Here is a 1,027-nt window from a genome sequence, read left to right as displayed (position 1 = left end):
AAGTGTGAAAATGAATTCAGATGCAATTTGAAAGAGCAAGATAAAATGAGGGAGAAAAATGTTAGTAGCTTTTGAATACTGTGTGATATATGTAGAAGATGGATTATGTTTTATACTCTATATTCTTTCCATTATTGTCTTTTGTATATATTATGTAAATGTAAAGAACATATCTCTCAGCAAAGTTGTACAAGAACATTGAGAATGGCTCCTTTTTCTGTTGTTTATGATGTAGGTAGTCACTTCCTTTTGATTGTAATGCTAATGTATACTGATTTCTGGTAATTTGTTACAGTGTATATTCAGTGGTCAGAATTGATGTTGATGGTTATAGAAAGCATGTTAGTTGTGGCTTCTCAGAGGACAGCTTCAAGAAACTGGGAAGAATAGGTCTGAACACCATTTATTATTCTGATTACAATATGGGAAGAAAAAGAAAAGCAATTAAAAATAATGTGCCAACTGTAGTTTAGGGCTAGGCTGTGTTACTGAGAGTACTTCTTGAGTGGAGACTTAGTAGGCATTAAGAAATTCCATAGTTCTTATTTCAGGACAGAAAATTGGAATGGATTGTACTGGGTAATTTTGCAAGTTCTGTAGTCACAAGTAAATGTTACCTGGTTAGTGTTAGGATACTGCTGGACTCTATACATTAATAATCCTGTTTTTATTGGAAGAAGGTTTTTGAATATTTAGATATTTATGAGCATAAATAGCAGTTAAAACATTTAGATAAAATTTGAATTACTATTATATTGCAACTTCAAATAGATTTAAAAGATTTCTTTAATATGGGATGCTTTTTAATATAGTTGATAAAAGCATTAATGAGGAAGCTGAGGTATTGTGCTCCTTTCCAAAATAAAAAAGTAATGCTAGTATGGTGATAGACTATTAGCTTTTTGACATTTTTGCTCAGTGGTGTTGTCATGACTTTGTCAGCTAAAATTATTTTTGAAGATTACACATGCTTAGAATAATATTTTATTCTTAAAATATGCTAAGGGCTATTACATAACAGTTGGGC

General features: G+C 30.9%; 1 protein-coding gene across 33 annotated transcripts in view; it reads left to right on the top strand.

Moving 5' to 3' along the window:
- The window catches only part of LOC119593731 (myoneurin-like), a 102,537-nt gene that overhangs the window by 8,838 nt on the left and 92,672 nt on the right, over window positions 1-1,027 (top strand). The window lies entirely within an intron of this gene.

This window comes from Penaeus monodon, chromosome 32 (genome assembly GCF_015228065.2).
Source record: "Penaeus monodon isolate SGIC_2016 chromosome 32, NSTDA_Pmon_1, whole genome shotgun sequence".
NCBI classification, from domain to species: Eukaryota; Metazoa; Arthropoda; class Malacostraca; order Decapoda; family Penaeidae; genus Penaeus; species Penaeus monodon.
This window is presented reverse-complemented; position numbering and strand designations above follow the sequence as displayed.